Below are 15,121 nucleotides of genomic sequence, written 5' to 3' on the forward strand. Positions count from 1 at the left end.
GCAAGTTTTTCAAATGTTTGTAAAGTTTGATAATAAATAAATATTGGGTTTAAAATAATACAAAAATCACTTTGTATTTTGAAATTCAAGAACCCTGCTAGGAAATAAAACCGAAACTGTTCAAAATTCAAAAACTACAATTTTCGAGCGCTCTTCGAAAACCTACCCACTTTGGGTCACGCTCCCCTATGTAAAAAGAGATTAAATATTGCAAAAATAGTGACAGCAGGATTGGAAGAAAGCGGGCTGATGTGTGCATCACATGACTTCCGTTTACTCCAATTTAATGTCATTTCCCCATTACTGGCAATTTTAATGTGAATTAATAGTTTACTCACGAAATATCTCCAACAGTGGCCACATTGAAATAATACTTAAAAAAAAAAAAAGCCAAATTTGTCGCCAAGTTGGCGACAAAACTTAGCGAACAAAATACTGGCGATATATTGCCAAGTATCCGCCAAATTATAACACCACTTGAGTTTACATCGAAATTAACAATGATTTCCCCCCAAAAAGGGGCCAAAGACCCCTTTAGAAACACCCGAATGCAACCAAAAGGGGGAGGCGCACAACTAGACCCCACTAGGAGTCTACGTATCAAACTTCAACTTTCTAGGACATACCGTTCACGAGAAAACTCGTCGTAATTAACTCCGGAATCGTCAAAATGGATATGTCGCGTGTCTATACGTTCTTAGGCACTTATCGAGTCGAAAGAAAGAAAAAAAAACTCAATACTCATTCGGGGGTGAGTAAAATGGAAATTAAGGTCGATTTTTGAGTGAAATTTTTTTCGCGAATACAATACTTCCTTTTTTGTAAAAGGAAGTAAAAAGTTTGATAACCGTTAAAAAAAAATCCCTAAACCAAAAAGAACAAAATGTCTGACGAACAAACATTCATTTTAACAACTTTTATTCACAAGGGTAAACAATTTTTGCATATGTGAAAAAGTCATAAAAACATCCACCTCAAAAGAATAATTTCATTTTCAGTTGTATTACTTTACCCTTTTTTCCCCAGGAGTCACGGACAATTATCGGATACTTTCTTTTCTTAAAAACTTTCATCCTGCTCGAAAGGAAAAGAAATACGTTCTTCTTCAGCTCTTGATCCCTGATGACAGAATCGATTACAATTCTTCTTATCTTAATCCCTCAGTGTTTATTGGCTGTTCCAGCTATTCTAAAGCACTTTCTTGGCAACAAAGAAGGAGATAAGTCCTTGGGAGTCTTTGAATGAGGTTAGATAGAAATGGGTAAAAAGTTTTTTTTCTTCTAAAAAGTATCACATTTATTATGTTTTATCAGATTCTATATTTTTGGGGAGGTACTTAACTCTTAAATTGGCTAATTTTTAAACCATTTTGATATTTATGCACTGTTTTTGTCAATTGTTTTAAAAAAATGAGGTTTAAAAGAAATAAAACTGAGAAAATTACAAAAGGAATATTTTTCACTGTCATTTTAAAGTTAAATTCTCTTTTCAATCTGCTTTTTATTTCCGAAAAATCGCATTTCAACTTAATTTAATAAATACACTTTAAAAATCTTGAAATATTGAAGCAAGTTTTTCGGCGTAAGTGGTTTTGCGAAAGAGGGAAAAGAAATTTTAAAAGCTTATTGCAAACGAACAAGTTTTCGAAACGATATAAGTTTTCGTACTATACAAGCTTTCATTTGTGAAATGCAGGCTTTAAAAAATGTGATTTTTTTAACCAATGCTGTACAAACAAGCAAACATAAATGAATAAATAAATATTCAATGCTTAAAATATTTTATTTTACTTAAAAACTACTCAATATTATTCAAAGATGTATTTTTAATGTAAGTAAGTTGCGAAACATGTCTTTATTTTTCTTTTTTTTTTCAGTTTAAATAATGTCAAATTACACTTCTTACATCGAATATGCTTGTAGATAATAAAAGCTCTGAAATAAAATTTTAGCTGGAATATTAAAATTAACTCCTCCACACTTGCATTACCAAGCATTTTGTTTTTAACTTTTTGTTTCTGATGTCTGAACTATGGAGCAGCAAAAATAGAGAAGATAAACCGCATTTTTTACAAGCTGATCCACTAAATTTTTTCTTTTAAGATTTCTGGTTTAGAAAAACATGAAAACTTCAAAGCCGAGTCTCAAAGTCATTTTTTTTTCAACTATGTCTCTTTAGAACTTAAAAGTACATCCAAGAATTGTTTGTGTCATTTTTATCTTACGCTTGTTGTTCACTGATTTCATAATACATAGTAGGGGAATGTGGGGTAAAGTAAAATAGTTGAAATATCTTCCTTTTTTCAAAATGAACAAATTGAATCTTGTTTTGAAAATTACAGCATATAAAGAAAGCACAATGTATTTAATAATAAAACTTGCGTTAAAAATTTTTTTTAAAAATTTTTGACTGAAAATTGGAATTAAAAAAAAAAAGAAATTAGAAAGTTTCCACTTCTAAAATTCATGGGAAAAGTGAAAAATAAAATATTATTCTAGTGAACTATTTTCCATTTGATTATTACAAATATTTTTGATCAAATGAATGGATAATAAAATAAATGAATTGGTAACAAACGATATATGAATAAATAAATAATTTAATATATGAGAATTATTAAATGAGGGAGTATAATTGAAAATGAATAAGAAAATAAGTGAATGAATGAATTAATAAGTGAATTGTTAAATGAAGGAATGTAGATGAACCACTTCTTTACTAATAATAAAGCTGAAAGTCTCTCTGTCCGGAGGATGTCTGGATGTCTGTAGGATATCTGTGACGCGCATAGCGCCTAGACCGTTCGGCCGAGTTTCATGAAATTTGGCACAAAGTTAGTTTGTAGCATGGGGGTGTGCACCTCGAAGCGATTTTTCGAAAATTCCACGTGATTCTTTTTCTATTCCAATTTTAAGAGAAAAAAAATATCATTAGATGGACGAGTAAATTACGAAATTATCATAACGTGGAACCGTAACATGGGCAGAAGCCAATTGGCGAGATACGAAATTATCATAGCGTGGCAACGTAAGATGAGTACAAGCCAACTGGCGAGAAAATTCACCATACATTATTTGTAAGTATACAGGCGAACCAAAAGGCCTTTTGATTTTTCTATTACGGGCAAAGCCGTGCGGGTATCACTAGTATTAAATAGATGCGTAAGTGATTTTATAAATAACAAAATAAGTAAACGAAATGAACTATTTCACATTGGCCCATACAATTTCTAAGCCATTTCCAGTTCTAACAAAGAAATGTTTCTATTTTTTAGAAAAATCAATGATAAAACCAACGATCAAAACTAAGAAATTAGCCATGCGCATGTTTTGGGGGGTAATAAAGAAACAGAAAAACGCACATATATACAAAGAAAAACAGGCAGCTTTTTTTATACAAAATCGGCAGAAACATACTCTGCATCCCTTGAAAATGTATGTAGAACTTTATTGTATGCTTAAACAGCTCTGAGAAGTCTGCAGACTGTTCTTTAATGCAGGAAGATCAAAACGCTTTCCGCATTCAATACATAATCTATGTAAAATATCTGCCTTGATAGCCAATACGGTTGTTTTCTTCAGTCAAAAGTACGACTTTTAGTCACTAGAATGGGGCTGTTTCCTTCAGTCAAAAGTAGTTCTTTTTTCACTGAAATTGACAGAATAAGCAAAAAAAAAAAAAAAAAAAAAAAGAAAAAAAAAGATCCAGAAAATACTTTTATTTTCCCTACAGTTATTTTTTAATTAATTTTTTAAAATGTCCGATTTTTGAAATAAGGCGTGGTATTGATAGCGTCACAAATGATGCACTTTGGCGCATCTTTCTACCGCGAGCATCTTCCTACCCACATTATGATAATCAAGAAGCGAATTAAAATTGCGCTCTACGCTTGCTATCAACCCTATCGTTGCCAATACACGTGAGTAAAGATGCGAATTAAGTATTTTGCACACTGTGAGTGGCAGCACTGAATGGCATTTCATCATTTATGATGTCATCGGACAGAAGTGTAAACATCAAAAGCTCGCCGATTTAAGTATTTTTTTTAAATATTAAACTTAAACAAATTATTTAAAAAATGGTCATATCCTATATTTTTAATCATGCTCTTTCAGAAAAAAATACTTTTAAAATTTTGGAAACGACCCCATTGATTTAAAAAAAAAAAAAAAAAAAAAACATGGAGCGAGAAAAAACTTTCATTTTTCCAACGCTTAATTTCTGATTAATTTTTTTAATTTTCCGAATTTGAAAATAAGACGAGGTCTTTATGACGTCACAAATGATGTTATTTCGTGTAAGGTCCCTACATATACGAGCCGACGTATCAGTTCAAGGTTAGCCATTTTGGATCAAAGTGCGTGTTTGCGTGGTTGTTTTTCTGGCGAGTTATCGCGTTTGGTGATTGTTCACTGTGAGCAATTATTAGCGGCACACGTGAATTGTTTATTAAATAAAATATTATTTTGGCGAATTTGGCAAAATCCGAAACTTTGCTGTGGTAACCCTAACAGCGCAAAAATGAAAAATCCGATCCAAAATGGCTAAACTTAAGCTGATGCGTCGGCCTATCTACATAGCGGCTCTAATTCGGTGCATCTCCACTGGCACGCTGAATGCTTACGCTTTCTCTCTACCACGTTTCCAGGTTATGATAATTCAGAAGCGAATAAAATATTTTGCTCTACACTTGCTATTAACGATATCGTTGTCAGTACACGTAAGTGAAGATGCGAATTAAATATTGCTCTCTGTGCTAATGGCATCAGTGAAAGGCAGTTCATCATTTGTGATGTCATGTGCAGAAGCGCAAGAATGAAGTTGCATCGTTTAAAATAATTGTTAAAAATATTAAACTTTGTCAGACTATTTAAAAAATGGCCAAATGCAATGTGTTTAAGCATTTTCTTTCAGAAAAAAATACTTTAAAAGTTTTTGAAACAACCCCATTGTAAAATGCTTGTGCATTTTGACGGCAGGTGGGACATTTTTGTAAAATGATTTCAATTTTATTTCTTAACTAAAGTTTTCTGCAATACTTTATCGTGGTATTTTTGTTTGTTAAGTATTTAAATTGAAAGGTCAAATACTTTTGGAAATTGCAATGGAGACAATCACTGCCTTTCATTTTTGGTTCCAAAAATTGAGTTTTTTCAGCTTTTTTTCTATTGAAACATTACTAATCTTTACTAATAATAAAGCTGAATGTCCCTCTGTCTGTCCGGATCTCTGTGACGCGTATAGCGCCTAGACCTTTCGGCCGATTTTCATGAAATTTGGCACAAAGTTAGTTTGTACCATGGGGGTGTGCACCTCGAAGTGATTTTTCGAAAATTCGATGTGGTTCTTTTTACAATCCAATTTTAAGAACAAAAATATCATAAGATGGACGAGTAAATTACGAAATTATCATAACGTGGAACCGTAACATGGGTACAAGCCAATTGGCGAGAAAAGTCACCATATATTATTTGTAAATATACAGGCGAACCAAAAGACCTTTTAATTTTCTATTACGGGCAAAGCCGTGCGGGTACCACTAGTACCTATCATAAAGCTTATTTCAGTGTTTACGTTTATTCTTATGCTCAAATATCAATTCATTCATACCCAGTTACATAGATTTTACTTCGTTAGGTACTTCTTTACAGCTTGTTCTAAGTTACATTGATAAAAAAAAAAGCTTAATCTCTTCATAATTAAATATAAACGTAATGGAGACTTTTCTTGAAATAAATTACTGAAAATATTTCCTTTTTTTTCTACAAAACAGTGAAGCACATTTATTATCAAGTAGAAAAACTGAAGAATAGGACAAAAGTAACATTTTGATGAAAAAGTAAATAAAGTTTTTTTTTTTTTTAAAACATTTTTTTGTGTTAAATAAGTTTTAGAATTTCTTTCACTGTTTCAGAATAATTATTTTTTCTTAAAGTTTCAATGTTGCCAGAAACAAAAAAGAAGTAAAATAACTTCAGACGATTTTCATTTTAGTCACGGAAAGTCGCAATAAAAGGTGCTCGCTAAGCGTTTCTGGCGTGTTGCCACCAGAGTAGAAATTCTGGTTAAGAGTAAAAGCCGGCATTTTTTATTGCTGTTTTTTGACGTTCCTTAGTCCATCTGCGAAATTTTTATATTCGGAAATATAAATGTGTTTTTTTCAGTATACATAATGTATTTCAGATGCTATTTGGTATTTATATACCCTGCTTTCCAAGAGAAAGTAAGAAAAACAACATCTATGTACCAAAAAAAAAAAAAAAAAAGAGAAAAGAAACTCAGTTGTCTTCATTCAACGCCTAGGAAGTTATGGGAGAAAACATGCAATGGTGTCGTTGTTTCCGAAAATTTAAAAGTATTTTTTTCTGAAATAACATGCTTAAAAACATAGGATTTAATCATTTTTTAAATAATTTGACAAAGTTTAATGTTTTTAACAATTATTTAAAACGGAGCAACTTCACTGTTTACGTTCCTGCACATGACATCACAAATGATGAATTGCCATTTACTGATGCCATAACACAGAACTCAATATTTAATTCGCATCTTTACTCAAATGTACTGGCATTGATATGTTTGAGAGCAAGTGTAGAGGGCAATATTTATTTCGCTTCTTGATTCCTATAACTTGAATATGCGGTAGTTGAGTTGCGCCAAAATACACCCATTTGTGACGTCATAAAGACCACGCCTAATTTTCGAAATCGGCCATTTCAAAAAGTTAAATGTTTTTTCTCGCTCCATGTTTTTTTTTTTGCTTATTCTATCAATTTCAGTGAATAAAAGTAGTACTTTTGACTGAAGGAAACAAACCCATTTTAAAATGTGTAACCCGCTGGCCGAAATAAGGCAATTAAATATGGCCAATTTTGCTCCTCGCTGTGGTTAGTATACCGACTCTTTAATGTGTTAATGTCAAACACTGGAAAAAAAATTCAAGATATTTCTAACCAACTGTGTGTCTTCTGTAATATTAATGACATGGTACCCAGCTTGTGCGTGCATTCTGTTACGGGGAGATTCCTACCTGAAACCATAAATATCAGAAGAAATAAATTTCTATCTTATAAACTACCAGAAACGAAACAAAAAATTAGCCAGTTTCTTGTGACAAAAAAAAAAAAAAAAAAAATTGCGAAAGCGAGCAATAGTTTTGTCATTAATGAATTGTTTGTTGATTTCCTCCTCAGAAAAGATTGTTCCATTTTTCTAAAAAATCCGTTAACATTTTGAGTTCAACCAAAAGCTATAGATAATGCATAAATCATGAAAACAAGTGAGGACACAGCCCTCTTTATTTTAATTCGCGGAGTAGAGGAGTATTTAAAAATCCTTTATTTGTTGAAGAGAGTGTTATATCATTTCCGAGATATATTTTCGAGGATATTGTTGCTGAGTTTGACTGTATGTTTTGTACCAAAAAAAAAGAACAAAATGAGGTTGTCTGCTTATAATTAGCATAGATTTGCCACAAAAACTTCTTAAAGGTCTCTTTTAAACACCAGACTGAAGCCAAAAAAAAAGGAGTTGCAAAAATACACATGAGCAGGTTCTACAAATTTCAGCCAACTATGACCAACTGTTTTTGAGGCATGCTAATATGTACATACGAGGGTCAAGCCTTTCCTTGGGATCGGTTCATAAAAACTTGTTTTGAAATACTATAATATTTGTACCATACTTTCCTGAAAAATACTCTCTTAGATAAAAATACGCTTTTTCCACCGTTCATACTACAGTTAGAAACACTCCCGAAAACAGTTTTCCGAGACTTTCACCAGCCGTTTCGCCACATTTTTCATTACTTCTAAAGAATCCGAATGGTGTCCTCAATTGTTGCTCGGTCGTCTTGAAAACATCCGTGCCACTCGTGAATTTTTACTTTCTTCATCAAGTCGCTTTATGTTTTCTTTAGCATCTCAGAAGACTTGAACGGCTACTTCTCTTGCAACATACATAATTTTACTAGGCCACGGAGCTCTCACGACGACATTTAGCAATCGACGACGATATTTAGAAAGGCCGAAACTACGTCTGGATGTCCTGCACCCGAGATACCAACTCGAACTGCCTATTGAGCTGAACAGTCTTTTTTCTAGCAGTGGTGTCAATCTTCCAAACTGAAATTTTCTTTAAAATCATCTTTGACTTAAAAATCATCTTTTCGGGAATATGGTGATTCTACTTCTTACACACATATATATGCTCACAAATGGGCTCACATTAACGGATTTTACAGTCACCCGCCCTCCCCTCTTCACTGGGATTAGACCTCTCAGCCATTTCACATTATTTGCTGGTTTTACAATACTAAAGTGGAATTTGTTGGTATAGATCTTATAAACGACACCCTTAGCTAATAGTGAAAACATTACGTTTCACTTCAACAATGAGAGGACCTTTTTTAGTTCATCAGTGCGGTTCATATATAAGTTTAAAATTTATAAAATCTTTAGTACCATACTGAAATTTTTTATAGGTTACGTTATCTTGAACTACTGGCTAGTTTCAGCAAATTTCTGATTCTTAAGCTTGGTATCGATTCACACGTGTTAATGCTATAAACCCTTTCAGAGCTGAGTCTCTATTTTGAGGGTAATTGACTAAATTGACTAATTTCTGCCCAAATATCTTCAACTTATTCATTTGTCATTGGTAGAAGTTGTGAATCCAGATTAGTATATTACACATTCCGGCCCACTCAATGACTTAAAACCAGCCACACGGACGAAAAGGGTTAATTGAAAAGATAAAACTTTCCAGAAAGTAATCATCGACTGCTAAATGCTTAAGAACAAAATTAAACGTTTTTTATTTTCTTTAATAACCATTATTTGTTTCGACAAATAAAAGCTCACCCATTTAAGTAAGAACCTTACTTAAAACATGAGTCCTCTAAAAAGCTTGCATACGATCAATAACATGACACGAATTTCAGACAATGGACAGCACACTCTGCATGAAACGAAACATGACAGTTAGGCCTATCTAACGGGGCCTAGGGAATAATCTGGTTCCGTCCATCGCGAAACTGACTCGTTCATAAAAGGATCTCTCCAGAGACTTTCCTTTGATAGATGTTCTTCCGTCAGTTACATAAAAGGAAGGGCGAAGAATATCTTGCTTTGGTGAATGGAGGGCATGTGGCCATTTTTGGAATGTTGGTCGTTGCTCAGAAGTATTCGTTTGGGCATTGAAATATTGCGTAAAATATTCATTGATTTTTTTCTTTTCATTTTCGTTATGGAAGATTCTTCTAAAAATATATTCTAGAAATTAACGTACCAGTTTTGAATCAAAAAGTAGAAGTATTCCGCTGGGGAACGTACAAAAAGAGAGAAAAGAACTTGATGTTGTAAATGTGTGTGCATAATTTTAACTTCACATTTAGCGCTCTGCTTTGTAAGTTGATACACCAAAACAGATTGAATAACTATCATTACCTTTTTCAATCCCAGTTAAAAGCGACAGAAAATGCTCGTAAAAAGAAGTGAAATTTAAACCTACTGGAACTGAAAATATAGCAGACTACTATGGCCAACTCGATGGGTCAACTCAGTAGCGTCGGATATTTTCATTAATTAGCTAGAAAATTTTGGTGTCAAAGTGTCAATGAGAAATAATGGTGAAAAATTTCTTTTAATGGAGGCATTTGCCTACTGGGCTATTGATCTCATTATGATCATGACTTTTGCTTTTTTTAAAAAAATTTTGAACAGCTATTCCAAGAAAGGGTTGGAAGCCACATTGGACTGTCCGGTTAATTGTGAAACTGAATTTGGCATGTCTTTAAAGATTGAAAAATAAATCTTCAAAGGAAGACCTTCTTTAAAAGCCCCCCCCCCAGTCAGCTGTGACATTTGCCTTTTTTTTAAAGATTAAGTCAAAGAAAGGCATTGGCCCATAATGATGTATCACCTATCATATGAGTTATTCACACTAAAAAATTTAAAATAAAATTTTGGGAACCAAACCTATTGCGATATTTTCTAATTGAGTCAGAAAACAAAAACAAAGCGGGTTTTGAAAGAGCCGAATAAGATAGTGAAAACTTAAACAAAACTAATCGTAATTAGGTAGACAGTCCAATGTGGAACAATGACATTTTCTAAAAGCATCAGAGTTTTCGAATAGTAAATCATCTGCGACAAACCTTTTTTAACTTATGCGAGAAACATGCATACATACACACATTAGGGTGTATTGAAAAAAACGTTTTTCGAAAGTCAATCTGTTACAATTACTAAAAGTGCACAATGTTTTTCTCCGAAGAAGACAGCAACGAAAAACCTACAGTGATGGTAAAAAAAATTGCATCACCCTCGCATTTTCACAACAATGGGATTATGTGAGAAGTTTTGGTCGACCGATTAACGATGAACGTATGTGAAATTCTGCAAAACTTATGAAATAATCATTAAACAGCAGGAATTCGATAATTGTTTACGTACATCGAGGCTTTTTCCGGGCCAAGGCAAACTGCTGATGTTTATCTTTTACACATAAAAAATGAACCAAAAATACTTTATTAGCAAAGAAATTTTTAAACCAACATCTGCTACTAACTTGAGCTTTTACAACATTCTTATTTTTGCGTACTACGCGGGAACCTTAATGCCGGCTGAGAGCAAAACCTTCCATTTAACGATAATTCTCGGCTTTAATACTCACAGTTTTCAACATGAAAATTTTTTAACATTTTTTCTGTTAGTCCAAAGAATAAATAAATAAATAAATAAACACAATAGAAAACCCTTCGTACCAACTTAAAGTACGAAATAACATTACAATTTGAAAAAAAAAGTAATCAAAATTGATTCATGGGTGATTAAATTCGAAATTCATATTGATATGAGAGGAAAATGATGTGTGAGCAAATCCTTCCTTTACTTCTTAATTTGAATCAAGAACAATTAACGAAAGGTTTTTTGATTTTTGCTTCTATGCATTTCTGGTATTTAATGTTTTCGGTTACTTTTCATTTTTCACTCCTTACTTTTCATCCAGTCGCTTGAGAAACGTAAAATCGGAGTTTCACTGTGGTAAATAATAGCACTTGAGAAGAATAGCAATTCATTTTAAAACAGGAAATTAAAAAAATGTTTATGCAAAAACCTGGTTACAATGCAACCAATTTCTTATTCAAATATAATCTTTACAGACACACTAAAACCTCTTTGAAAGAAGAGAGACTCCGAAGAGAAAGCTTTCGACTCCTTAACAATGGCCACAAAATAAAAATTTACTACCTACGCGAAGTAAACAACTCTGTTCTCTTCAATAAAAAAAAATACACCTGATCTTTTTTTGATGAAAAAATGCAATCTTCCAGTGATCAAGACTTTCTGGTTAATTTACGGAAACGGCAAGCATTTCTCTTGTCAGAAAACGATCACTTAAGTGGTCTATCCATGTCCGTTTCTTCCATTTAATTAAGGAGACCAATTCCGCAGAAAAGAATCGATCCTGATGTTTGATGGAAAGTTACGTTTGTCATTTTGGCAACAAGGAAGAGGCGGACATTTTGAAAAGGGATTCTTCGACATTCTTTTTTCTTCCTTCCATGGTTTGATTTTTTTTCTTTTCGAAATGAAGGATGGTAAGTGATCTTTTCTGTTTTAAGAACACTGTAGGATTTTGAATTAGTTATAAAACTGAAAGCATGCACAACAATTTTCTTTCCTCTCTGTTTCCTTTTTTTTTCACTTAGTGCTTTTCTTTTTTGTTATCTTGAATTTACCAATCTACTATTACTTATATTTAAAAATAAACTCTGAACGCTTGTACAGTATTGCAATACATTGAGTAAATCATTTTCAGTTTCAGAAATCTTTTATCCAAATTTCAGTTACATACCTAAATAGATATCGGTACATAAATAAATTAGATATTCTAAAAGTTGCCCTAAGTGTTATTTATTATTTATTGTTATTACTCATAAGAATGATAATTAAAAAAAAAAAAAAAAAAAAACGTTTTTTTTATTACTACGCACGGTTGTTAAAAGTTTTAAAGGCTAATTCAGTTCCCATGCTAGAGAGACTCCTAGGTTTATACACAACTTTTTTTGCAATATTATTTTTTATACATTAATGGCACATAGACATGACCTTAAATTTAGCTTTTAAATTTCACTTTTTTATGTATGAAAATATCAAGAAACAATTTTAACAAACTCTTCGTAGTTAAATCAATTTAATGTTCAAAGTATTAAATTTTTCATCTGGTAGAGTAATTAGGAATAAATAAATTCATTCTCTACTGCCTCTTCTTTTACATCAATAGTTTTAAATTAGGTAATGTGAGATAAAATAATTTAGAGAACTATATAATTAATTAAAGCAATTAAAGTTCCACTTTAAATATCATAAATTATGTATAAAATTTCCAGAAAATTGAGTTTTAACTAAGTATTTACAAAACATGGAAAACTTTGAACATTTCCAATGATTGCTTAGGGGAATTTAGTTTAAAACGAGGAGGCTGAAGTACTTGGCCTTTTCGAAAAAAATGTTTTAAAGATAAACATTATTTTAATTATTTTCTTTTTAGACTAAGTCATAAACTGTCAGAACACGAGATATTTAGTTCAAAAACAACTTGAATAGGGTAGAAAAATATTTTTCGAAAAAAATAGTATTTTTTTTATTTATCCAAAATATGCATAACATTTTTAGCTAACAGGAACATAAAGACATTAAACAATTTCTCACTAAAAGTTCCAACACATTTTCGAATACTCAGAGTTTTCAGTTTTGCACGTCTTTAAACAGAAATAATTCAAGTTAAAGTTAGTATTTATTATTGTTTTCTGCTAAAGATTCGACATAAACTGTTGGGTTGTTTGACAAGAAATTCTTAATGATTGGTAAGCAAACAAAGTTTTAATACAGTTTCAAAGCCAAGTGCTAACGCCAAAAAAAAAAAAAAAAAAACATGCGTTTTTCAGATACAATTCAGAGGAAAAAAGATACGATAAAAACTACGGATTGTAGTTCTGTTATTAGGTTTCAAAAATAGGAAAGTGTATGTCACAACATTTAACACCAATAGTGATAGTGTATTTGTGGTTGAATTAGACTTTTGGTCACCGTTGCTCAAAATTGCGCTAATTAAGTCAATGTTAACTAATTACTAAAAACGAGTTGATGTCTGCATCACATGACTTCCTTCTACGCCAATTTTATGATAATAGCGCCTTGGAGTAAGCAAGGAAACACTAAATATTTTCACCCCTAGTTTCTTGCGAACCGAAACAATAAAACGTTTTACACAGATTTATTTCCCCACTAGCCGCCTGCGGCGACCAGCTGGTCCGCCTTTTTACGCCATTTGCCTTTTTACGCCAGGGGTGCCGCCTTCGGCGGCTGCTTAAACAATTTAGCGACGACATTAATCAATGTTTTTCTCTATAAATCAGTATTATCATTCGTTTTTTTTTATGCCAATGTTGCCTCCTTCGGCGGCTGCTTAAATAAATTTCGTGGCGGTGTCAATCAATCTATATATATCTATATCATTAATAATTTGAATAAAATATTTTCTCGATCTGTCTCCAGTTTCGTCGTTTGGAATATTTTTAAAAGAGGGGGAGGGGAGACACAAACGACGTACTCTTCATGCAAATTTTGTCGAAAAATAAACAAAAAGCACTTCCACTTTTATGTGAAAGCATTGTTTTTTCAAAGTCATGGTGTATGTGGCGGAGGGAGGGGGCATTGACACCCAATGTGCAAGCAGCCACCTACGGCGGCTGTTTGGCTATCTTGTCATTTACCTTTTTACTTCAAGTTTGCCGCCTTCGGCGGGTGTTTAAATAAATTTGGCAAAAGTATTAATCAATCCATCTCTATCTTTTTTTTGTGCCATTCACATTTTTACGCCAAATAACCGCCTTCGGCGGCTATCTACCTTTACAATCTATCTCTACATTTTCTTATCCATCTCTATTTATTTTGACCTCCTTGCCCATTTCCTAATAAAAACAAAGAACACTCAAAAAACCGCTTTTTTATTTAAGTAGAGCAAAAAAAAGCTCAAATTCCCCGTAGTGTGCAAAAAGAAGCGTTTGACAAAGATAAAAAAAATCTCGCTGTTTTTATTGAATTAATGCGCACAACTATGAAATGTAACGTAATAGATACAGCGAAAGAGAAAATGTAGAAGTAAGCTATATAGGAAAAAAAAGAGATTAACATTGCTTGCGATTAAGATTCCATCGTAAATATCGAATCGAAACCCAAGTAGTGACGTCACAGGCATAAAAGGTTGAAGAACGCTTTTTTCGACTGATGCGTGAAAGGACATGATGTGTTCAGCATTAAAAAAATTGTAAAAAAAACTATTGCGTATTTTTATGAACTTTTTTCTTTTGAAGAGGGCGAAATGTTTTTACTATTACCAACTTAAATTTCAGAAATGAGGCTTTTATACTTCTCGCAGGATGATATTAGAAAAAAACAAAACCCAGGAAAACATGCAAAATTAAAGGTTTTTTCAAAAATTCATAAAAAATACAAAAATTGATCTATCTTCAAAATTTTTTTGTTCATCATATTTAAAATTAAATTTCCGACACTATAGTACCAAAAATATTTGTCTGGCGCGATTGGTTCGGGGTCTGTGAGGTTAAAAGTACTAAAAAGTGCTAAAAATCACATAAAACATTAAATAACTTTTTTCTAATTAAAATATCAAAAATCGAAGCCCGAGGTGCACAACTTCAGCAAAAACTACACCTGTATACCAAATTTCATCTTTCTAGGCCTTACCGTTTTCCTGGGATGCGCGCCACACACACACACACACACACACACACACAAACATCTTATTTTATTATATGTATAGATTATTGGCGATTTCAACGTGCTACAGTGGTAACTCTTTAACTATCACCAAAATTGGCCAAATTCAAACCAGATTTAAAAATTAAAAAGAACGCAAATTGTATCTCCAAGTTGGTGACAAAACTTGGCGGCCAAAAGCTTGGCGATACATCGCAAGTGCTTGACATATTATAACACCACTTGAGATAGCAATGAAATTAACAATGATTTCCCCCCAAAAAGGTTAAAAGATCCCTTTAGGAACATCTGAATGTAACGAAAAGAGAAGGTGC

The sequence above is a fragment of the Uloborus diversus genome, unplaced genomic scaffold (assembly GCF_026930045.1).
Source record: "Uloborus diversus isolate 005 unplaced genomic scaffold, Udiv.v.3.1 scaffold_11, whole genome shotgun sequence".
Classification (NCBI taxonomy): Eukaryota; Metazoa; Arthropoda; class Arachnida; order Araneae; family Uloboridae; genus Uloborus; species Uloborus diversus.